Source organism: Pan troglodytes, chromosome 6, assembly GCF_028858775.2.
Source record: "Pan troglodytes isolate AG18354 chromosome 6, NHGRI_mPanTro3-v2.0_pri, whole genome shotgun sequence".
Lineage (NCBI taxonomy): Eukaryota > Metazoa > Chordata > Mammalia > Primates > Hominidae > Pan > Pan troglodytes.
Genome location: NC_072404.2, coordinates 78446368 through 78471616, shown reverse-complemented (window position 1 = coordinate 78471616; position 25249 = coordinate 78446368). Strand labels below are relative to the sequence as shown.

General features: G+C 41.5%; 1 protein-coding gene across 20 annotated transcripts in view; it reads right to left on the bottom strand.

Annotated features, from left to right (window-relative positions):
• Positions 1-25249, bottom strand: part of AUTS2 (activator of transcription and developmental regulator AUTS2) — a 1182725-nt gene that overhangs the window by 943490 nt on the left and 213986 nt on the right. For 3 of the 20 annotated variants that reach the window (XM_063814427.1, XM_063814428.1, XM_063814429.1), the window contains exon 1: positions 14178-14294. The exons of the other annotated variants lie outside the window; for them this stretch is intronic. The gene's annotated coding sequence lies outside the window, so the exon portion shown is untranslated. Of the gene's footprint in view, positions 1-14177; positions 14295-25249 lie in introns of those variants that run through there. 20 annotated transcript variants of the gene reach the window in all.

Sequence of the window (25249 nt, the reverse complement as noted above, 5' to 3'; positions counted from 1 at the left end):
TTGTGACCCAAAAGAGAGCAATCTGGAGCTCATATCCCTAACTAGAGCCAGGGTTTAAAATCATATCCCTACTGTGAGTCTTGTTGTAGGGGCTAAAAATTAAAATAAATAAAATAAAACTATGCTCCATGTGGCTTTTTCAGAAGCCACAGCAAGGGCTGAATAAAGGGAATGCATGGTCAATGCCTGGCCTATCCCACTTAAACCACAGCAGCTAAGTTTCCACTTTTTTTATTTGGTTGTGCTATCTAGTAATATCTCCATTTAAAGAAGAGTTCCACTGCTAAAAGAATCTTTAAATAACAAATATAGTTCAGCCAACAAAAGACTGGGATTTGGGTCCTGGACTATTCCTGCCCAGCTTTGTAACTCTGGACAAGCTACAGTGTAGTGATACGCAGATAGCAAAGGTTTTGATGGATCCAGATAGCCTGGGTACAAACCCCAGCTCTATCATCTGCCAGCTATGTGGCTTGGGCAAATGACTGAAACTCTCTGTGCCTCAGTTTCCTCACTTGTAAAACAGGGATAATAATACTGTCTACCTGACAGAGTCATTGTGAAGATCAAGCAAGTTAACACAAAAATCACTCTGAACAGTGTCTGGCTTAACCATTGTTAGAGATTCTGCTATCATCATCATCATCAATCGCTTTAGGCCTGATTCTTTATCTTTAAAATAAACATATTATCTCTAAGTCATCTCATATTCAGAGCCCAAAATTCTTCTAACTTCATGCAAACTTCAAATATTGACCACTGACTTTTGCCAAATGCACAAAATGCCAAAGCTTGATCAGAATATGGGGGCACATATATAACCCCTCCAGTTGTCAGATACCAGCTCCCATTTCAGTATTTATCCATACCAATCTACAATCCCAACTAGACCAGCTTGTAGTAGACCAGCTACAATCCCATCTAGAACATGAGCCTTGTGAAACAAAACAATCCATGCCATCAAGAGAGAAAAGGAAAAGAGAACATCTAGTCCAGAGCCTTAGCTGCAGGCAGAGGCTGCTGCTCAACAGAGATCCGCATCATAAATAGCCTAAGAGAAGCTACACATCCCAGGGAGGCTGGTTTGCAAGTCTGCATTTTATGCCAGATTTAACCAGTCAAAGTTAAATGGAAAACGTGTATTATTAATAAGAGGCTCAGTGTCACTTTATTTCTTATGCTAAAGCATAATCGATGATACCAGAGAGAGTTAAGAGCTTTTAAAATACACCATGTGGTCCCTTAACAAACATGACGCCTCTTGATGAACGCTTCTCTGCTGGTGTCCCTGGCAAATAAGCAAGAACACATAGCAAATTGCTACATGTGAATAGCAAGCCCCCATTTTCCTCTCTGACACAAATGGCTCAGCAGTGACTCATGGCAAGACCAGGAGGCAGGGAGAGGAGGGGCAGGCAATTGTAGACTCCTCTCAGTGGGGCACTTAGGGGGATAATGAAGCAGGAAGCAGCTGGAAGCATTTTGGGCCTCCTGAGTAGCATAAAGAGAACAAAAGGTAACCAGGAGAGAGACATCTAGATTCAAAGCTGAACCCTACCAAGTTCTAGCGGGGTAACCTTGGGCAAATTAACCTCTCTGAGCATCTTCAAAATAGAGAAAGTACTACTGTCTCGAAAGGATTGTTGTTGTAAGAAATAAAGGACTAGGGACATGGATAACTTACATCATTATTGATGTCTTCCCAATTACCAGGACTGCCTAACTATCTATGTGCATTTGTTTCACAGAATCCTCATAATAATCTCTATAAAGTTGGATTATTATTATCCTCATTTTCAAATAAGAAACTGAGGCAAAGACTCGCCCTTTAGTCCTTTTAGCCATCATCCCAGGCCAGGAGCTAACCCTGATTTGTCACTATTTCATGAAGCCTTCCTTAACTATCCCAAGCGCAGTCAAGGTCTCTTATAGGTAATCAATTCTATAGGGTCCCCTCTAACAAGCAGTTACCATACTGCACACATTCACATGAGAAATATACCTAACATTTACTGTGTACTAATTATGGGTTTTCTTGTCTATTTCCCCCACTAGAGTGAGCTCGAAGTACAAACTATGGCTATCATCCTAAAGTTTCCAACTTCACACACACTATAGCGGTCAATAACTCTTTTGAGCAATAAGTAAACGCTAGTATCATTGTTACTGTGAAAATTTGTTAATTTTTTTAGGCGTGCAAATATGTGGACTGAAACAGAGTTTAAGTGTGCAGAAAGTAAATGCAGTTTTCCCAAACACCCATGGCAAAACTCTCTGTCATTGTTCCTGAGGAGTTTAGTCTGGTGACTTTACTCCTCAATGGGTATAAACTGGAGTGATTTAATCACAAAAGAATCCACCTTACCCAAATAGATTAAATTGTGGGCTTTCAAATGGGGATGCAAAAGAGGAGAGAAAAAAAAATCACCACACAAGGATTTACCAAAGATTAACTTTACAATGAATGTCCCTAAATCCACTTTAAATAATTCAACTTACATGAATTCTTCGGAATATAGTATCCTTACTACAAAAAGATAAAATTGTTCTATATTTAGTTTTATGTACAGGTACCATATTATGTTAATTTGGCCACAGCTGATTGCTTCAGAGGTATGGCCAGTCATCTCTCCAAACACACAAGGCAGAGGGCAATTCCTATTTGACAAAGACATCACAAGTATCACGCATCCATAAAAGGATAACATGGTGTATGCCTTCTCAGCTAATCTGAGCAGAAATCTGTTTATACTAAGCTGAAGAAAATGTTAGTTTTGTCTAAAATACTCAAGTCCAAAAAGAAGAGCAAAGGGTGGATGTATAAAAGTGTACAATCTTTTGAACCCCAATCTGTCACTTTGACATTTCTCACGCACATAATTTTGTAAGGCTTTCCAATGGTCAACTGAAGAAACAGATAAATGGTGGCTTCTGCTGAGTCCCTCCATCAGCCATGTCAATAAATCACGGCCAGGAGGCAATTCGTTCTAGGACAATGAGCTGCTGCTGCTCAAATGTGTCCATACTCTGATACTGTCAAACCTCTTCACCCTCTTCCCAATAATCAGACTGACATCTGTGCACCTAAATTGATAAACATCTTCCTCACCTCTGGGGTGTTGTATATAGCATTCAACACTTTAAACGTCCTACATGATTCCAGGAAACGAATGTCTCCAACCACTTACCTCCTAATAAAACCAGCAATCTATAATGAAACTCTTTAATGACATGTGCCTTTCACCCTAAATCAGTCTTCAGGCTTTCCCAAAGTCACTGAAATTATTCTTCCTCTATGGCAATCTCTAGAAATCTTGCTCTTGTCACATGCCTGGGTTAACAGGCAGTAAAGGGAAGGCCTGCAATATCTATTATGGTTTGGGAGTCTCTTGACACAAATCTTCAACACTGAATCAAAAGACCTATCTCAAAATATGGCATTTATCTCCGTATTTTCCCTCACCTAAAATTCCCTCTAAGCTCCCACTAACAGTGATGGGATTCATCTTGTCTAGTGGCCTCTCCCTAGAGTACTGTGTTAAGAAAAATCAGAAGATCAGAGTTCTAAGATCTATTTATGATATTTTCTACAAAAAAAGAAAACCGTCACAGATATGCCATGGATTTTGCCATCTCTATATCTGTATCTCTTATGTCCTGGGTGTTAAGGACATTATTTTAATTCTCCTTTCCTTGTTTCAGACCACCATTAATGAGCTCTGAGGCTCTGTTACTCTTTGTGTCTTGATCTCCAGCAATACACCATGTTGTCCCTTAACAAACCTAGAAATTAGTGAGATTCTAGAAATTGGTGAGATTAAAAACGAGCATAAAAGAGACTGTACAAGGTCCACTTTGGATAAATACCCACGATGTTTCGCTAATTCTCAAAATATACAAGATTCCTGACTCTTCCAAAAGTGAAAAGCTGAGAGAACACAGAAGAAAAACCAAGCAAGCAGACAGGCGGCAGATGCATGGAGTACAGAGAAAACAGAGGAAAGGCATGAATGGAAAAGAAAAAAGGAAAAGTGTGAACATAATTTATAAGACGAGAACAAGAAAAGAAGACATAAGAAAAGCAAAAGGTAAACTGGCTTTTATTTGGTTACAGCATTTGGCTGCTTCAGGCCCAAGCTCAAAAGGAAATGCTATAGGATTCTCAGGCTCTGCCGCTTCCTGGCTCCTTTTAGGAGCCCCAGCAGTCATGCTAAGTGCCTAGCATTATCACAGAGCATTCTAAAGTAGTTCTTATTTGACATCTGCATCAAGGCTTGGTTTGAGTTTTGAACCTTGCATTCTAGTTGCTACACATAAGGCTGAAATTATTCTGCAGTGGTGGCAGAGAAACACACACAGAATGTAACACACCAGAGCAGGTAGTTTATCAGATTAAAGTCATAAAGCAGCAATTCCTCCTGTGTATTATTTCACAGAGCCAGAATAAAGTGATTGAACAACATTAATTCTGTTTAGCAATGAGGGAGCCAGCTCTTTCCTAAACCGGCCTCCAGCACTAAGGGTGGCTCAGGAGCTCTGGAAACATTGCCCGCCTTTCCTTTATTCAGGTGAAGAAGGCAGAGTGAGGAACACCATCTAAAACAGAAGATCAACCTGGAGTATAGAAGAGATGAAACTGGCTAGGCTCCAAACTAAACAATTTCGTTGTAAAATAATTTGAACCCTAAGAATAAAGGCCTTTCATTGCACGCACTAGGGTAACAGTCTGTTGGACTGTTTTCCTAAGCCCACAGAAAATGACCTACAATGTGATGACGCTAGCCAGCCTGTAAAGAAGAGTGACGTAGAGGTGCAGGGGAGTTTAACAGTGGAAAGGGGAAAGAGCAGCAGGTTAAAGCAAGTGTAAAGGACTTACCAGAGCCCTGCTGCTCCCCTCTCTCTCCAAGGCCTATCGCAGTGGTTCATGACCTAGCTGCCCATTAAAATCCCTTGGAAATTTTTCAAAATTGTATATTACTTGGTGCCCAATCCCAGAGGGTCATATTCAATCAGTCTTGGATGGAGTCCAACCATGACCATATTTTTTAAACTTCCAAATGATTCTATCATGAGTGTGGATATAATTTTCTGTGAAGTAACTTTTTAGCATAATTGTTGTAGAATGTAATACACTTATCGGAATATGAACTTTTCAAAGACATTCTAGGACAAGTTTCAAGTTCAAGCAAGATTTTTCAGGATCAAATATCAGGATAATTGCCGGGCGCAGTGGCTTACACCTGTAATCCCAGCACTTTGGGAGGCCAAGGCAGGCGGATCACCTGAGGTTAGGAGTTTGAAACCAGCCTGGCCAATATGGCGAAACCCCGACTCTAATAAAAGTACAAAAATTAGCTGGGCGTGGTGGTGGACATCTATAATCCCAGCTACTCAGGAGGCTAAGGCATGAGAATCGCTTGAACCCAGGAGACGAGGTTGCAGTGAGCCAAGATCACGCCAGTGCATTCCAGCCTGGGCAACAGAGTGAGACTCCATCTCAAAAGAAAAAAAAATTGAGATAATATAATAGAGCTTTCACTAAGATTTATAATTAATATGTAGTTCAGATACGGTTGGCCTTTTAAAAGGTTGAGATCCAATTATAATTATATAATAATCAGGTCAACAGTGAAGGTGAATGCTTTTGGGGGGCTCATTTTCATACCTGCTGCATGGATATAAGATGTGCAGAAAGAGGCAGAGGACCAGATACAACAGCGATTCTTAATGGGTGGTTCCCGGACCGGTAACCTAGACATCACTGGAGGACTTAAAAATTTTAATTCTCAGGCCCTTTTCCAGACCTACCATACCACCAGGAGTGGAGTCCAGCAATCTGTATTGTAACAAAGCCCTCTAGTTGATTCTGTTTAAAGCTGCAGTTTGAGATATACCTAGGAAGAATAATAACTGATTACTCGTCTTTTAATAAAGTATCCTAGAAGCTCCTTGTGGACATCAAGGAGGGAAATTATACATTCTCTGAAGCTCAGACACTCTCAAGCAACACATCTCACAACACAGACAACTAATTAGTATTTTTTGTTACCAAGACTTTCTCCTCAAAATTCTTTGATTTTTACAACTTTACCCTCAGATAACAGGAGGCAGTTTACAGTTAATGTTTTTGTTGTTGTTAGGGATAGAAGGTATAAACCTAAGAGTATGCTTGTAGGTTTTTCTGAGAAGCAACAGGTAAAAATATCTAACTTACAAGGTAAAGTTCTGGCAAGAATCTCCAAGCAAAACCAAGAACTAGATTTCCTAAATAGGTCTGTAATTATTCTCTTAGCCTGTTGTTAATTTATTCAGTTAATCACCAAAAATTTATTAGCCTTCTAAAGGAACAGCATGAGTCAACTTCAGTAGGTAAAAATGTCCAAAGTACTAGTCTCCCTGCTATTCAACACCAGTTGACCCATGGGAGAGAGAAGCAGGGGAGTCTGTAATGCTTACCAGTTGACTAGTGCTCAGCATTATTCTCTGCAGCTATTACATGCTTGCTGTGTGCTGCTGAGGTCAGGATCTTCCACGTGATGGGTCATGTATAGAGCAACTGCAACGTCATTCTAGAACTACCAATCATATCCCCAGTCCCTATAGGTACATCAGTGGCTCCCAAGAACCCATTCCCATATTCAAAATCACCATTCTGTTGATGCTTACTTTCACCTACACTTCTCAATAGACAACCAGGGTAAGAAACACTGTTGTTATTAAAGAAGAAAGAAACAAAAGGTTTAAAACGCTGCAGGAGTTCAACCCAGATCCAGATCACACAACCTCAAAACATTGCTATGGGGAGCAGGGTAGGGGGTTGTTGGTGAGGGGAGGAAACACAGGTATTTCAAGCCCCTGGGGAGGTCCTTCTCTGAGTTTTAGAACATGGCTGCCTTAGGGATTACCATAGGTTCAAAGGATATTTTGAAAATGTCACACAAAATACTAATGCTGCTTAGGGCTGCCAAGCCAACTTACTGAATGAGTTAAAACCCTGAAAATTAAGTCAATGACAAAGCATCTCTCAAATCCATTGTGATTTAAATCATGCCAAGGGCCAAAGCCAAGTACCTTTCAATTATTAAGTAAAGTGATGTAAAATTTTTTAACTTTAAATTCTACACCTCACTCTCTCAATATCCTAAGGGAGAAGAATTAGGGTGCAATTGGAAGCCCTCTGAGGTTTATTTTTCATCATCAATATGGATAATTCTAATTTCTCCTTGCCACTTAGTGTAGCTGCTCTTTAAAACTGAGACATCTGGGATCAAAGCAATGCCAAGCCAACGGCATAGCATGTTCAGATGATTAAAAAAAAAAAAAAATCTTAAAAGGTCAGTTGGGTCCTGGCTTACAGAAGGTTCATGCTTCTTACCAAGGCTTACAGTGGACATAGGAGAGACAACTTGGGTCCTTCCAGGTTCTCCAGCACCCTGGGAAGATCAAAGTAGCCAGAGTCCAAGAAGCACTGGTGCTTCCCCACCAAGACTGGCAGCAGTAAGTCCACTGAGAAGCTGTTCCAACTGTTTTTTGTTGCTTATTTTCTTTGGTTCCGTTTAATTCTGCAGTCCACAGGATGAAGTAGTCCTGGAGTTAGGCATCTCATTTCCAGCAATGATGCCCCAAGCCTCTATGAGGGCAGTTAACTATTCTGAGCTTCTATCAGAGCTTCTGTCAGGGTAGATAACTCACAGAACAAATATTGCTCCCTAATTCTAATTGCACTAAATAGCACAATGAACAGACTGTTCTTATTCCTTCAAAAGAAAAAAACCCTTCAAAGTAGCAAATTCCAAAAGGAGGAAAAACAAGGATTCCAACCTTCTTGGGGAGTGGGGATCAGGTGGGAATTAAAGTATATAAATTAACTATTTTCTTGACCCCAGAATTTCACTGTTGAATACTGACTCCAGTACCAGGCTATGAAAGCCTTCCTTTCCTGTCCTTTCACTACTATAAAGGTCTCCTGGCTCTCTACCTCTGAAGGGAGTATACTTAGTTTAGTGATGGGAAAAGAAGATGAAAACCATCGGCATTCCTCAAATCAATACCTTCAAGTCACCTTCGAAACTCTCCTCAGGCTCAACAATGAAAAATGACTTTCCCCTATTCTAATGCTCTGTGATCTACAATTCTAAATTCCTAGTACTTTTGTTTATGAGCTCTACAATCAAGCCAAAGAAAACGATTTAAGTGTCTGGCTAATTTTTAGTAGGAGCTCAATAAATGTGTAGTGAATGGATAAGAGAGTAAACAAATAAATATGCTCCATTACAAGCTATCTGGGACACTCATTTAAACAAATAACAAACGCTTCCTCAGTTATAATGAAATGCAAGGTACTTCCAGGAGGATGTGATACAGATCACTCACTGTTGTTAAAATAACTAAAATAAATAAAACCAACTAGAAAATATTAGAAGATATATTAGGAATTTTAGACAAAGTGTTATTAACCATTAAAGTTGGATCTGAGCTCATTGGTGAAATAAGACAACAAGAAAACATACTGAATTTTTATGTATTTATGTATTTACTTATTTTTTAACTTAAAGTTCCGGGATACATGTGCAGAATGTACAGGTATACCTATGTAATCATAGGTATACGTGTGCCATGGTGGTTTGCTGCACCTATCAACCCCTCATCTAGGTTTTAAGCCCCCCTCCCTGTGTCTGTGCTTTCTCCTTATCCAGCTCCCACTTATGAGTGAGAACATGCGCTGTTTGGTTTTCTGTTCCCGTGTTAGTTTGCTGAGGATGATGGCTTCCAGCTTCATCCATGTCCCTGTAAAGGACATAATCTCATTCCTTTTTGTGGCTGCACAGTATTCCATGGTGTATATGTACCACATTTCTTTATCCAGTCTATCACTGATGGGCATCTGGGTTAGTTCCATGTCTTTGCTATCGTGAATAGTGTTGCAATAAACATATGTGTGCATGTGTCTTTATAGTAGAATGATTTATAATCCTTTAGGTATATACCCAGTAATGAGATTGCTGGGTCAAATGGCATTTCTGGTTCCTTGAGGAATCGCCACACTGTCTTCCACAATGGTTGAACTAATTTACATTCCCACCAACAGTGTAAAAGCGTTCCTATTTCGCCACAGCCTCTCCAGCATCTGTTGTTTCTTGACTTTTTAATAATGGCCACTCTGACTTGGCATGAGATGACATCTCATTGTGGTTTTGATTTGCATTTCTCTAATGATCAGTGATGTTGGGCTTTTTTTCATATGTTTTTTGGCCGCATAAATGTCTTCTTTTGAGAAGTGTCTGTTCATACCCTCTGCCCACTTTTTGGTGGTGGTGTTTTTTTCTTGTAAATTTGTTTAAGTTCCTTGTAAATTCTGGACATTAGACCTTTGTCAGATGGATTGCAAAAATTTCTCCCATTCTGTTGGTTGCCTGTTCACTCTGATGATAGTTTCTTTTGTTGTGCAGAAGCTCTTTAGTTTAATTAGATCCCATTTGTCCATTTTAGCTTTTGTTGCAATTGCTTTTGGGGATTTCATGGTAAAATCTTTGCCCCATGCCTATGTCCTGAATGGTACTGCCTAGGTTTTCTTCAAGGGTTTTTATGGTTTGGGGTTTTATATTTAAATCTTTAATCCATCTTGAGTTAATTTTTATATAAAGTGTAAGGAAAGGGTTCAGTTTCAGTTTTCTGCCTATGGCTAACCAGTTTTCCCAGCACCATTTATTAAATAGGGAATCCTTTCCCCATTGCTTGTTTTGGCCAAGTTTGTCCAAGATCAGCTGGTTTTAGATGTGTGGTCCTATTTCTGAGGTCTCTATTCTGTTCCATTGATCTATATGTATGTTTTGGTACCACTACCATGCTGTTTTGGTTACTGTAGCCTTGTAGTATAGTTTGAAGTCAGGTAGCATGATGCCTCCTATACTGGATTATTTTATTTGCCACTTTCCAATAAGAAGAAACACAAGTTCATCAGGAAAGAATAATTTTTGCCTTATACTATGTTTTAGGAGTTATGTATCATGTCAATTCTCACAGAAAGAATACTGAAAACCCCCAAGACAGTTTTTAAATGGCTGTTTTTCATCCTCATGGCCTGTCCCCTTGCTATGGAGAAAATGCTAGCAGAAGTGATATGGAAGCAAAGTATGAGAACACTGGACATTACAATATAATATTTATGTTAATGTCTATGTTAATTGTGTGTGTCATACTTGTGTAAAGGCATTTCCAATATTTTCTAATTTTATCTCAAACCATCCTGTATGAATGGGGTAAGATAGTTATCAGTTATAATACACTAGACTGAAGGAAACAGAAAATCCAGCCAAAATAGTTAAAATGTGATTTTTCTTTCTCACACATAACAAGAAGTCCCAAAATGGAATGGACTCAGGCTGATCAATTCAACAGCTCAACAATATCATCAAAGATACTATCTATCTTTTGTACAGCTTTGCTGTCCCCTGCGTGTGGGCCTGTCCTCTTACGCTGGCTCACGGTTCAAAGATGGCAACTGCCAATTTCAAAGCACCACATGCAGACAACAACCAGATAGAGATTATACTTCTCTTCATCAAAATCAAGGAAATGTTTTCTAGAAGTGCCCACCCAAGATTTCCCCTCATGTCCAGCCAGCCAGACCTGGACCTTCCTAAGCCCATCACTGACAAGGAGTAGAAATATAATGACTGGAATAGACTAATCAAGATGTACCCCCCCGAACTCAAGTCCACATGGAAGTGAACACCTAAATAAAATCAAAGTTCTGCAAGCAAGGATGTGAGGTGAGCTGACAAATTCGCATTGACATCTCCTCCACAGCAATGCTATCAACCTTGTTTCCCAACCCATTGATCAAGTCCTCACAGAATGCTGGTCCCCAGCCTGTATTACGTAATGTGATTTGAGGCGTGGCAGTTTCTACAAAAGAATTACTGTAGAGCACTCTCGTCTACAAAAGACACGAGGCAAAATTAAAAGAAGAGAAAGGAAACCATGCTGTGGGCCTTCCTCTGTGGGAACCAGCATATTCACTGGCCACAGTGCTGCAGACAACTAGGAATGAGCAGTCATAGAGACATCCCATCAAGGTTTTCAGTGACTCCGTTCAAGTACAGTAAATAAGGAACAGAACAACCCTTCTCTCATTTCATGAGACTTTAAATGCCCCTTCTGATGCCAACCAAAAAGATAAGCTTTGTTTATCTTAACCACAATTGATGAAGTCAAGTGCTTACTTCCCTTAAATGGAAGGAGTGCTTTTCTCCACCTCCCTACACCTTTCCCCTGGCCAAGTTTTAAGTTCTTGTGTTTTAAGTAAGAAGAGCTTCATGTGGTGTTCTAACATCCACGTCATGCTTCAAATTTCTATTGAAGAATATACTGCAGCCATCTTCAGAATCCAGGGTTTTTTAGGGTTTTTTTTTCCCCCTCTTCTTTTTCCCCCTCTATCACAGTTACAATCCATCTACGCAGGATAAGTGCATCCTGGATGGAGGTAAGTGTGCTGCGCAAACACACAGGGAGCTCTTGAGTACAAAAACCACTTTCCTGAGTTTGAGATCCTTAACTCTGACTGTTCTCCTTACATGCAAACATAAGTTAACACTCTCTCTGGGATTGGGGGCAAGGAAGCAAAAAGACGCTTTGCTTATAAGAGGGAGAAAAGAGGAGAGTAAAGGCAGGACAGAAAGAACACATAGTCCAAGCAGATTCCTGGGTGTGGCTCTTTTCAAAATTCCCAGAAGCTACAACCACCTCTCCATGAGCTAGTTCTGGGGCCCAAGGAAAGCATTTCCCACCCTGGACCTGTCTGGTAACTGGGAGAAACACTCCCAAAAGTCAAGAAATCAGAAAGCTCAGTAGCCAAATGCCTAATAAAGACAGAGCTGACATGAAATGGGTGTTGACTCTTTATCCCTTCACAGATAAACAATGTTATTTTTATCCTAGATTTCCTTGAGATGGAAGTAAAGGTAGACAGCATAGAACACATACTAGACACTCAATAATTTGTTGGATGAAGGAAAACAACTCATAAACCACCCCAGAAAAATGTAGTCTTCCAAAACTAAATATATTAAGCTTTAACATTATCATCCTAGACGGACAACATAGACTGAGAAAAACACCTTGCCTAGAAATAAAATACCACACACAAATATTCACACTTACAATAGACTAAAAGTGAAAGTAGGCATTTTGGAGAGGCAAGATCAGAATTCTTAATAAAAGATGACACTCTCTTGACTACATCAAGTGTATATTCCCATCTATCAACTGTGCTCTACAGAGGCAAATGGCAAGATGCTTAATATTAATAGTTGCACACGCACACACACAAGCAAGCACATGCAATGCAAATAAAGGATTCAACTATGACAGCCAGGACAGAACCCTGAGATGCCATTAGTCACATTTATAGGGTGTTCTAATCCAAGCAAAAGTACTATCCAAAGCTCAGTGTACTGAAGGGATTTACAGTCAAAAGCTGTGGATTCAAGGCCCAGGTCTATCACCTTAGGCAGGTCACTTAACCTTGCCGCATCTTAAATTTTTTTATCCATAAACTGGAGACAATAATTAGTTGCTCTGCCAGTCCACAGCCGTGTGAGAGATTAAAACCTTCTGGACAGGAAAACTATAAAATAACTAACTAACTATAAGGGGTTATCCTTACTTAATATACTTCTCAATCTACAAACCAAAAAATAACAAATTATCAAACTCCCAGGCCATTCTCCCCTGTGTTCATAGAATTCTCCCTGCATGAATAACTATAGCTGCAGGACCTGATTCAATATGGGCTACCTAAAAAGGAAAAGAAAGAAAGAAGAGTTTTTAAAAGGCCCTAATTCTCTTGACTGAAAAAGGTGTCTGTGTTTAAGAGCAAAACAGGGCAATAGAGAACCTGTTTCCAGTTGGAGTGCAGAACCACAACACTCATAAGGACTAGATGCTTAAAGAGGAAATAAATGGCACTAAGTTAATTGCTTCTTTACCTGACAATTTATGTTGCACACAGCAAGCCTCTGCTGATCTTAACCAAGGATCAGTTTTATGCCTCAAGCATTCCAAAGCTGGGCGTCTTCCTCCTCCTGGAACAATAAAAGTGTATGCTTGTGGACCTGCTCCCTTACGGACCACTGAAGGAGAAAGGCTCAGGGATTAAGTAAAAAGGCTAGTACATCTGGGCTCCATTCCATTATTTAGTCATCCAAAAGAAGTGGAGTGGAAGATAGTGAGCATCTAGTATATGCCAGGCACTAGGCTGGCTACAGAGGATTCAGAGATACAAAAGACACACTTGTTACCCTCCAAACCGCTACCCAAATACAACCGCATGGTTCCATTGTCAAAATCAGCACTGCAATGGAAGACAACAAGGTTACTGCTGAGAAAAAGTAGAACTGTTCTCATGCCACTGGTTCTTCCATTAAGACAGTGCTTTCGGAGGAGAGCCTCTCAGCCCAGTTATACCCTAAAATCACCTAGGGAGTTTTTTAAAAACATCAATGCCTGGGCCCCATCCCAGAGCAACTATGTATCTGGAACTGGCCCAGGCACTAAAATTTCTTAAAAGCTCTGCCAGTGATTCTAATGTGACCCCAGGGTTGAGAACCATTGTTTTAAGCCCTTCTGCCTCAGGAAGCTTTCTCTCATACTGACAGATGGCAGTAATGCATAACAGAAGAGGTCTAAAATTGTTAAAGGACATGTGGCCTCATTCATATGGATTGCAAAAATTAATATTAAAAAGATAACTATGTAAACGCTAAAGAAAGCTCTACTTACTGGCTAAATAAAGAAATTTCTTTCTAAAATGGCCCAGGAAATATGTTAGCAAAAATGTTTCTTGATTTTAAGTTACTATCCACACAAAATCACCAGTAAACAGGAGCCACCGAAGTATAGTGAAGTATTTTCTGCATAAGGTTCAATCCCACCAACCCTTTGTCTTTTAACTTGTCATTAAAAGTCTTATTGCGCAATCTCCAAAATAGATACAGCTTTTGATTGCCAGCCAAAGCAGATCAGGAAATGCAGATTAAGTAGACAGCTGCAAAGCTCAATTTCACCAGTAACTACCCCAAACCACATATAAACTCAAGCCAGAAGGAGAAGTATGGCCAATGAAAGTGCCAAATGCCCAGGTCTTTTATCCGATTGCTCTGTTTCCATGGCCTTACCAAAATGAAGGGAAAGGTGACAATGTCCACAGAAAGGAAACGCAGACACTCCAGTGGCTTGTATGGCAAGGAGGGTTCTCAGAACTGAGGGGTTGTGAAGCTGATGAAAATGATAGTGAAGCCCAACCAAGATCGGCGATTAAAAAAAAAAATCAAGGGCTAGTTTCGGTTCCTATATAAATTATACTTCTGCCACAACAATGGACCACAAGATATCAGTTCTCAGAAATAATAACAATGATTTATGACATTAAGTATCACACTTATTTTTTTTTTTGAGACAGAATCTCGCTCTGTCACCCAGGCTGGAGTGCAGTGGCGCAATCTCGGCTCACTGCAAGCTCCGCCTCCCAGGTTCACGCCATTCTCCTGCCTCAGCCTCCTGAGTAGCTGGGACAACAGGCGCCACCATGCCCGACTAATTTTTTGTATTTTTAGTAGAGATGGGGTTTCACCGTGTTAGCCAGGATGGTCTCGAACTCCTGACCTTGTGATGCGCCCACCTCGGCCTCCCACAGTGCTGGGATTACAGACGTGAGCCACCGTGCCCAGCCGTATCACACTTATTAATAGCTACAATTTGAGTACTTACATCCAGTGACTAAGCTAATCATTCAATCTCACAATATCTCACAAAATCCTCACAATATCTCAGTGAGGTTGGTATTATTACTAACCCTATTTTATAGATGAAAAAACTGAGGCAAAGAGAAGTTCAGGTCTTGGTCAAAATCATACCTCTAGAGTTTCAAGTCCGGCTGTCTCTTCGGAATACAGAATTCTCAATTTCTCTCAAAGTATCTAACAAAATCACCTCAAAACTCATCAAATCCATTTCTCTGTCGATGTTCATATGAAACGTTTACATTTTCCCTGGGTAACTGAGTTCCTCTTGCTGGTTTTTTGGGTTTTTTTCCACCTAGCAATCATGATTTTTTCCTGTATTCAGTAAGTGCTTCCTTTTATGTGCACAGAAAAATCAATGTCATGATAATGGTGGTGTAAAGCTGAAGTGATCCCCAGTATAAGTGAAACCTGTTGATTAGCAGGCCCGGCACAGCTATAGTACTTTGACGTTAGTCGCCCCTAATTAAAAGAGCACTCAACAGTTAAGTACACAAACGAGTAAGCTGAAAAGACCTGTGTTAACAGCAGGGGTGATCTACCAATGTGTCCAATGCTGATGGACTGTAGCTGCTGTGGGACACATGTTTAGGCATCTTTTCATCACTGCTGCTCAACATACAGTTCAACAAGCAGGCTCCTTTCAAGGGCTCCTTACCTAAACAAATCCCCCTTGCTTCCACAAGAGTCTATGCTGAGTGGAGTTCAGATTTAACGAGGCATGCAACCTTATGCCATTCCTAGCCAACTACTGTCCTGCACAATCTAATTGCCAGGTGTAATAACCAACACTGTAGCTGCAGCTTCCACTCAGGAGAAGGCAGCAAGGCAGATACAGCAGCACATCACGCCTAAGTTATGAGACGGGACAAAGACGGGGGGGAGAGAGGTTGCTGAAAGGAAACTCAAGTGTAAGGATAGAACGATGACTTCGTTTTTTTTACGGTTCTGCCTTCCTCCCACCATTGCTAAGTACCAATATGCTTGCTAGGAAGTGGAGACAAAAATGCAAATAAGTAGCTTAGACCAAACAACTCAAAGTCCCCAGTTTCTCTGTACACTTTCTCTCACCTTCTCCCTAGTTTTCCATTTTAGATTTATTTTTGTCACTTGCAAAACATGGGGACCTCGGCAGTAAGTGGGCTGAAGTAATAAATAGGACCTTCAAAAGCTCCAGGTTTATTTCTAAAATTGCAACCTTCCTCACAACAGGAGTAGCAGCCATATGTATGTTCTCATGGGATCAGGACTCAAGAGACTCCCACTAGGCAGATATTGGATTAGACTCCACTCTCAACTCTGGTTAACAAAGAAAACAGCACAGACTTTGTTTTGTTCTTCCATCATCTTGGGTGGGGCAAGATTCTATCTGTCCTGTGCTAAAACTCTTAAACTCTTTGAGATACAGTTTCATCAAACAAACTTCCATATCTTATGCTGCTTTTTTCTTTCTCTTAACACCTCCCAGCAGTCAACACTTCTGCCAAGATCAACAACTGTCCAATTATAAACAAAATGTATCATTCTATTCGCCAAAGTCTAGAATCTAGAGCAAAAAGGGTACAGGCTTTGCAGGCAGGCAGGCTTGAATCAAATCTTTTGTTTTTGGACATGAGATCTTGCTGTGTTGCCCAACTGGTCCCAATTCCTGGGCTCAAACAGTCCTCCCACCTTGACCTACCAGGTAGCTGTGAGCCACTACAGGTGTGAGCCATAACACCCAGCATGAGTCAAATCTTGAATATGTCTCCAAGCTACATATCCTTTGGACCTTCTATAAAAATCAATCTCTGTGTTGCTAAAATTGTGATGGTTAAGCTCTACCAATGACAGGCATAAGTGGCTGGTCCACAGTGAATTGTAAATATTTCTTCCCTCTCACCCTTAACTAATATGACTCTATTGTTGCTTACATCACCATTTTTCTAGAACTCTACTAGTTCAAGCCCTTCTCATCTGCCTCACACTATTAAAACTAGACTAGCCTTCTAACCCATCTACTTCCCTCCAGTCACTGATTTTTTAATTAGATTCATGATTACAACTCTAATCTTGTTACTTCCCTGCTCAATAACCTTCAGTGGCTCCCCTCTGCCTTTAAAGGAAAACAAAAACTTACTAGACTTTTTTTTTTTTTTTTTTTTTTTTTTTTTTTTTTTTTGGAGACCCTGTCTCACTCTATCGCCCAGGCTGGAGTGCAGTGGTGCAATCACAGCTCACTGCAGCCTCAACCTCCTGAGCTCAATCGATCCTCTCACCTCAGCCTCTGGCGTAGCTGGGACTGTGTCCAGAGTTGGTTCCTTCTGGTGGGTTCTTGGTCTCACTGACTTCAAGAATGAAGCCTTGGACGTCAAGGTGAATGTTACAGCTCTTAAAGGTGGCACGTCCGGAGTTGTTTGTTTTTCCTGGTGGGTTCATGGTTTCCCTGACTTCAGCAATGAAGCTGCAGACCCTCGCAGTGAGTGTTGCAGCTCTTAAAGGTGGTGTGGACCCTAAGAGTGAGCAGCAGCAAGATTTATTGTAAAGAGAGAAAGAACAAAGCTTCCACAGTATGGAAGGGGATCAGTGCTGCGTTGCTACCGCTGGCTGGGGTAGCCAGCTTTTATTCCCTTATTTGTCCCTGCCCACGTCCTGCTCATTGGTCCATTTTACAGAGCACTGACTGGTCCATTTTACAGAGTGCCGATTGGTGCATTTACAATCCTTTAGCTAGACACAGAGTGCTGATTGGTGCATTTACAATCCTCTTGCTTGACAGAAAAGTTCTCCAAGTCCCCACTCGACCCAGGACGTCCAGCTGGCTTCACCTCTCAGGACTACAGGTGCATGAAAAACTTACTGGACTTAAATGTGTATTTCTTCATATCTCTACTCCTCTGGATCCACCCCCATCCCCAAGTTAGATTCCAGTTCCCTCTCTCCAGTATACACACAGCACTTTATACATACTGGGCACTGAATCTATATTGAGCAGCTTATCACTTTTTACAGTTACCCCTAATTTTCATGAGTGCCTCTCTCACTTTTAAAGTAGTAGCCTTAGGCAAATAAAATCTTCCTCTTGAGAATCTCACGTTATAAAGCCTCTCCAGGTGCAGAGCCCTGGCCCCAATTAATTGCACCATTGCCAGAGGTAATAAAAGAGATGAACTCACAGGAATCCAACTTGTGAGGAATATATTTTCTTCTTCATAAACCTGCCTAAGTTCTATAGTTGATTTTACATTAATTTTTCTTGTCCGGAGTGTGTGTGTGTTTTCACTACACTTAACTAAGCTCTTGAAGGAACAGAACCCTCCCTATCACATCTGAGCTCATTCATGCTACTCTACCTCTTTCTCTCCTATTCAGTCCTCAAAACCTGGCTCAATAACTTCTCTCCCCAGCAAACACTGCCTTGATGATCCCTGCTCTTCCAGTCTTTGACCCCTTTCCCACATGATTGACAGTCCAGCTTAGCATCCTGCTATAAAGCACCTTATTCTCTCCTTCGCTGTGCCCTATAGGAAGCCCTTAATTCTATGTGCCTTGTTTACTCATTTATTCCCCCTGGAACTGATGAACCTAAAGCAGGAGTTGTCAAACTTTAGCATAAATCTGAATCACCTGCAGAGTTTGTAAAACACCATCCATGGTTTCCAATTCTGTTAGTCTGGGCGATGCCCCAAAATCTGCAATTCTAACAAATCCCCAGAGAATTAGGGTGCTCCTTGTCTGGAGACCAACTTAGAGAACCACTGACCTAAACTTCTCCTTCCCCAACTAGGTGGAAAGCATCTCTGGAGTCTGGAACTCATAATTATTTTGTATTTCACAAAGCTGGGCAGAGAGTAGGTGTTGGGGGATTCGTGGCCTTTTAGTCCAGTTCCCACATGCCAGTGTGATGGAGCTTCTCTTTACCTACAGCACAGTCCACTGTAGGTACTGCCACTGTGGGAGCCGCTCTTTATCAGTCCTGCATGTATATGACTCCCAGGCAGTACCATCTGATTGAAGAAGGGCAGAGGGAAGCACATCTCATGAACTCCATGAAATGCAGCAGCAATTAACCTCATAGGACAAGAAACTAAGTCTTAGGTAGGACAGTCTCCTTCGATAAATATAGGTCCTATACACCTCAAGACTGGCTCATACTTTAGTTATAATGAAGCTAGTTGAGTTATAATAAAGCTTACTGGGGGCTGGGCCCAGTGGCTCAGGCCTGTATTCCTAACGATTTGGAAGGCACAGAGAATCACTTGAGCCCACTTAGGCAACATAGTGGGACCCTGTCTCTGCAAAAATACACTAAAATTAGCCAGGCTCAGTGGCATGTGTCTATGGTCCCAGCTATTTGGGAAGCTGACACAGGAAGATCACTTGAGCTCAGCAGGTCAAGGCGGAAGTGAGCCATGTTCGCACCACAGCAAAAAAGCAAACAATTTTTACTTTTTAAAAAACTCCCTTAAGATTCCCGTTTTGGCACATTCTCCCATATGCCTCTGATCCACTGTGCACAACATGAACAGGCAGCCAATAGTTTACACAGGCAGCTCAGCATACACCTGTCATCAGTTCACAGGAATCCAACTGTTTCCTTCAAGAGTAATTAAGCAACACCATCAGGAGGACAATAGAGGTTGACAAAGTGCCTAAAACTTCCCTAAGAAATGTTTAGAGGACTGCTGAAGATAGAAGACAACTGTGCTTTTGCAGCACTTAGTCATACCTTCGTATTAAAGTCAATGAAACTGAATTTGACCATTTCTCTGGCTCATTTCCTCAGGCCTGTTTTGGAAATGGGAAGAAAGGGTGAGGAAGTGGCAAAAATCCAAATCCCAAGAAAGCTTCCTCGACTTGAATCAAAAATTCCATTTCTACTGGAAAAGGAAAACCCATCGACACTGCTTGAGTTTATTTGATGTGTTGCACAACTCCCTTCCGTTCAAAAGTCATTTCCATCACAAGCCACTTAATCAAGTACAAAAGGTACCCTTACTGGGTCCCACTGTACCATTTCCACAAAACTCAGGCACACCCAAGCTCTCTGCTCCTGTCCTTGGTGAGATCTGCCCCTGTTGGCAGATTGGTTGTTCCAAAGAAAACAAAGGTGAGGGGCACTTTTTCCCTACTCAGCAAAAATTCAGAATCTACTTACTAAACACAATCAAATTTTACAAGGCACTGAAGTGATAACCCCCAAACAGAGAGCCCATGAGGCGATAAATATCTTATAAACACAAAGGTCACAGACCCAGGTGTTTATGAGCATAGAAGATGTTTATGGCTATCCACTCGGCTAGAAATTTGCTTTCAACCTTACTCTCTCTTCTTTATCGCCAGCCACATTATTATTATTCTCCAATTATTTTTGGAAAACACAAAGCAAAGAGGACTATAAAAGAGCTTTATGAGACTGCTGAGCCAAATCAGCATGCCAGAAACAAATCAATGCTTCGGAGAGTTCTGAATACAATTACAGACAAACAATAGTCCAATGTATCTGGTAATCTCCCTCCAAACCATTATTGCATAGATTAAAAGATTACAGATATTCCTCTTTGCTCCTCAATATTAATAGTGATATAAAGCACATTTAATAAACCCGAACTGCCACAGTCCTAAAGTTGGATTATGGGTCTGGTTCTTCATAAACTGACATGTACATGCAGACTCCAGTTTAATAATATACAATCTCGGGTCAATCAAAATCTACCCTCACCAGCTCTCTATTTATTATCGTTTTTGCCACAACCTGCACCCAATCAGATGCTGTCCTAAAACTCTCTTGGCTGGCAGCTGCACAAAAATCTGCACAGCATCAGCATGACAAGTGACAGGTCTCCCCATCAATTACAACTCTGAGGAAAAGACGGCTTCAGCGGGGACATAACCCCACAGTCACACACCACCTTAGTTTCTGACGGACCATCAGATCAGAAAAGAAGCTGTCATCAATGGAGAAAAGGAACCCAGCTTCTCATTAGCCAGGGTTTTCTTTTCTTCTCTTTTTTCAACATACATCAAGGAATAATCATGGGCCAACTCAACTCTGACAGCTCCTTATGTAAATGGCATTTAAATGCAGGCAAACAGCTCACAAACAAAGGGGCTGCAGCTAGGTTGCAGCTCACAGACCCACTCAGACCTAGCATCCATGCTATGGGTCTCTCTAGGTTTTATCTCCCACCAAATCAGCAAAAAACATTACCATAAACACAAAGATATTATTAGGTAGCTTTGCAGAGGGTGGGGATAAGCTGTGTGCATCCTGTTGGGGTCCAGAGGCAGGTTCTCATGCAGGAGGGGACAGCACCTGCCTCCTGGACCACCCACATCCCCGGGCAGGGCTGTCCCGCCACCCAAGGCAGGCCATGGTTTAAATATCATAACTCCACCTCTGCCCAGCTCTCCACGCTTCTGCTACTCATAATCCAAATCCTCATTTCTTTCAGGTCCAACTCAAGGCCTACTTCCCCCACAAAGTCCCCTCCCTCAGCAACCCACCGGAAGCCACTCACATATGATATCCTGTGGTGCTCAGACAGAACACTGCACACCAGAACCTTGGAATCTATTTTGTCTTGAACAGTCCTCCAACTGTTAAATATAGGTCTTATAATCCCAAATGACCACTAAGGTTCCCTTAGCCAGACATACTCTCCTTCTCTTCCTCCTCGAAGAGGTTATACACAAAGTACCCATAAAACCCCTGCACATTAAATACTGCCTTCAGCAAGGAATGAGTAAGACAGGAATGTGACCAAATAGGGGTAGAGGCAACAAGGGTGAGCTGCTAGAGAGCCGAGTTCTTGGCAATCGAAAACACAGCTGTTCATCCTTCAAGCTTCCCCAGCATCCTGCTTATATCTTAGCAATCCCTTTACTATGCAATTGTCAGTCTTCTATTTTCATATTTGCATCAGAACAAGTGATCCTCAACATCAGTGCTGTCACTGGTGTGGAGTCCCTGTACCACTGAGTGAGCCCATGATGAAGAAGAATGGCAAACATTTATGGAGTATTTGCTATGTCCAGAGCACTGTTTAAAGGACTCCACAACAGCCTTCCTAGATAGGTACTATTACTATCTTCATTTTGCTGATGAAAGAACTGAGGTTCCAAGAGGTAACAGAGGTCACAAAGCTAGTGAGCAGATACTGGGACCCAGCTGTCTGGCTTCAAAGCCCATGCCACCAAGAACTTGCTGAACGAATGAGTGAATGACATACTTTGGGCAGGTAAGTAGCTGCAGTATAAAGGAGCATGAAGAGCAGTAGATTTGGAATCAGATGTCCCAGCCTAGAATCTTGGCTCTGTCAATTACTGGATAGACTTTGGCTAACTCATAACCTCTCTGGCCCTCATATCTACAAAAAGAATGTGGATAATAAAACCCATCTTGTAATTTTGATGTAAAGAGCAAACATGAATGAAAGCTCTTGGTAAACTGTAAAGTACTCTATAGTTATCAGTCAACTGGGTCAAAAGTCAGTCCTTTGTAAGGATCCAAGATATTAGTACCATGAAACTTCTGAGACTAGACAGGATGGAGCAAGAAGGCGCAGCAGACAGCAGCTGTGAATGCTGTGCACGGGGCCGAAGAGCATACCTACAGTTTGGAGAAGCAACCTGTGTGAAGCCAACCTTCGTTTCCAGCTCTCAACCAACAAGATTCCGCATGTGTTTCAGCTCCATCCTAGACAAAAATCTGATCTTAGCCAGAATAACTGAGTTTAACACATAAAAGAAAGTACTAACCCCAACTGATTCAATTTGCTAATATTCTTCCGTCTGGGGAGAACAGAATGTAAGTCGATATTTTAATTTCAAGGGGCTGGCTCCTTCCCTTTTAGAAATCATCAGGAAATAAAGCTTTGAGATGTCAGAAAGGTTTAGATCCAAGAAGCCTGTCTCCCACGGGGAAAGCTTGCCCCCATTGTTAACAGCTTTAATCAGAAACTCAGGCCCTGCATACACAAACCTAGGCATCATTTCTATTACACCTTCTACAGTACTTTGATTTCAGAGGCAAAAGGCTTGGCCTGTATTCCCTCTAGCAAACTGTGTAGCAGGTGACATGACCTTTCTTGGCTAGATTCATACTGACAGTCACCCAAGTCCAAACACAAATTACTGCTTCCAACAGGAAGTCATCTAATGACACAGGCCTCTTAGAGTAAACAGCGTGAAGTAGTCAAAGATGGCTCTGTTGTATCTCACCATTAATAGGTAGAACATATGCGCAGCTGAAATGTGTAGGTCATCATGTTAAGTTTCATTGAAGCATTTAAAAAAGTAGTCACACCTGTAATCCCAGCACTTTGGGAGGCCAAGGCAGGTGGATCACGAGGTCAAGGGTTCGAGACCAGCCTGGCCAACATGGTGAAACCCCGTCTCTACTAAAAATACAAAAATTAGCTGGGCATGGTGGCACGTGCCTGTAGTCTCAGCTACTTGGGAGGCTGAGGCAGGAGAATCACTTGAACCTGGGAGGCAGAGGTTGCAGTGAGCTGAGATCATGCCACTGCACTCCAGTCTGGCGACAGAGTGAGACTCCATCTCAAAAAAAAAGTAGTCATAAAGAGGCCTGGAGAAGATGCAAAACAACAGAGCATTTCCTCCAATGTACTATAAACTACCTGTTTTTTTCAAAGATCTATCATTCCAAAGGTAACTTTAAGATTGTTGTTTCTAATACCTCAATCCTTTCAACCTGACAACTTTTGAACTTACGAAACTCCCTCTTAAGGAGATATAGATATATAGATATATCTATATATCTATATCTCCTTATTAAGTCCAAGGGAGAAAACCCCCAATTTCAATAAAAGAAGTGTTAGATTATGTGCAAGCTGCAAGGTAAAGGGAAATACACCCATTCCCTTTCAGAAAATATATCCATTTTCTAGCTATGGAGCAACGCACATCAGCTACACAGATAGGATATGAAAGTCTTTGATGCCTTATCACAGTTTGGGCTACTATTTTATTATTCTACAAGGTAGCAACTTAAAACCAAGTCAGAAGGCTAGCTGTAAATGTCTTCATGGCAAAGCCAGGGTAATTTACAACTGAGGCATCACTATTTTAAAAAATAAATTTTAACTGAAAAATAATTGGCTTCTCTCTCCATCCCTAAATGGGGACCTCGCTCAAGAAAAGAATGCCTATCATTCTTGAAAAAAGGAACTGCTGCCTTTCATTAAGATGCCATGAATGCTTTTCTGTTGGCCACAACACTGTCAAGGGCGGAGCATTCTTGGCAAACCCTGCAGCATAAAGAGGTCAGCCCTCCTCTGCAAGCACCCAGCCCCCAGACATCTCCAGCGTGCACACTCCATTCGCCCATGCCGCTGGGCACACACTGTGCACACACAAAGTTCCTGCAGATTTTTCCAAGTGCCAATTCAGCCCCCAAGTGCACATTCACTGTGCAGGCTGAAAGCAGGGCTGCAGGTGACAAAGGGAACACAGCTCCTATTCTTTGGAGTCCTATTCAGTACACTGGGTTAGAGCGGCTCCAGACTGTGCAGGGCTCTCTGCTTCAGAGGCCCTCGCCCGGGTGGCCTGGCTGGGAGCTGGCCACTGGTACAGCGGGAGGAGCCCATACACACAATGGGTCCACGTCACACAGACACCCTGCCAGCCACAGACTTTTCTCTCCTGCCTGGCTCTACCATGTCCACAAAGTGCTTTTGTGAATACAGCTCCAATCTCTTGCTGACAATCTATATTTTGTCTCAGTCTCATTTTCTCACTCCAAACTGCCTGATCAGAAACCCAGGGGAACTAGTGGGGCAGAAGCATCACCATTTCCCATAAGGAACATAGGAAACAAATGACGTGGTTCAGCTTTTCACAAAATGTGTATACTATTTACAAGGTAAGCCAGTGCAGCTTAAAATGTGTGGTGCCAAGAAAATGTTAAAGCAACAAAAAGTACAACTCCCTAAAACTGCAGAACCTTTAAACCAGAAATTTACAATGGGTTTTTCTTGGCAAGGAGAGCCTCAATGGAATAATGGTGAAATTGTACTTACTCTGAGGATGTAAACTGAAATACCACACTTGCTGGCAAGGCCCAAAGTTCCAATTGCCCTGGGCTCACTTGCCATTTTCATAAATGCAGTCCCTGTTGAACCACAAGCAAGACTGTGAACCACCCCTACCTCAGCTGCTGACTTCTCTCTTTTTCTGTTTACCAAAATCCCTATGTGCCCACAGAGCTACCTTAGTTCACACCCAGAGTCTAAGTCTGATGATTAAAAGCAGGAAGACTTGGGTATTTATTAAGGCCTGCCATTTGCCAAGCACAGGGCTAGGTGCTTTAAATATAATCATAACTACTTGCTGGTACTTGAGAATTACACACAAGATTCAAACCATTTTCAGACACTCCCCTTCTTCCATATAACATGATTTCACAAGCAGGAAGTAGGATTTGTGAGAAGTGGTATTTAGGAAGC